An 807-nucleotide genomic window follows, 5' to 3' on the forward strand; every position below is an offset into this window, starting at 1 on the left:
ATAATCAGCATAACTCAAAAAATGAGCTTTGTTTTTACTTAGTATAACTTGAAATGAATAATTGTGCCCAGAAAACCACCAGAAAAATGTTGAGCAAGTCATCTGAGTAGCTCCACATTTAAAAAACAAAACAAAAAACCCACCAAACACCCTTCCTGGAGAAAAAAAATTCCAAGGGATTTGCATCCCTTCTCTGGATCTCCTGCTTGTTAAACACTAGTAGTGTGCACCACCACACTGTGAACCATGTGGACAAAAAAAACAAAGCTGACCAGATTTGGGCGCCATCTAAGGCCTGAACTTTCACAGGGATTGCATCATTATTACAACCTTGTTTAATGCAAAGATCCACTACTGTAACACATGAGAAAATAAAAAGCCTCTCCAACAGCTGTTGGATCAAATCATGTTTATTAATGTGTTCAGGAAATCCCCACAGAAACAGTTTATAGGGGAACTTACAGATTTACAATCATTCTTGACAGAAGTGCCAGCTCTAACCCCCATGGTTCAACACTGAGGACGACCAGCTAACTGCACACCCATTCCCCTCAACAGGTCTACCACCAAGTCCTTCCAGCTCGCCGACGAGCCTCCGACAGAGTACTTACTGTGTTGGTCTTTCTGCCTGTAAACACCCAGACGTCTGGACCGTTCACAGTTATAGAGAGCCTTCATTATTTTATTTTTTATCATGGTTTTTTTTTTTTGTGCCAATCCTTCATCCCGACCAGGAAAAAAAAAAAAAAAAAAAAAAAGATCACACACAGCTGGATGCTTTCAGACTTTCAAAATAAATGTGCCAAC

Source organism: Pundamilia nyererei, unplaced genomic scaffold, assembly GCF_000239375.1.
Source record: "Pundamilia nyererei isolate P.nyererei 1_Seehausen unplaced genomic scaffold, PunNye1.0 scaffold00017, whole genome shotgun sequence".
NCBI classification, from domain to species: Eukaryota; Metazoa; Chordata; class Actinopteri; order Cichliformes; family Cichlidae; genus Pundamilia; species Pundamilia nyererei.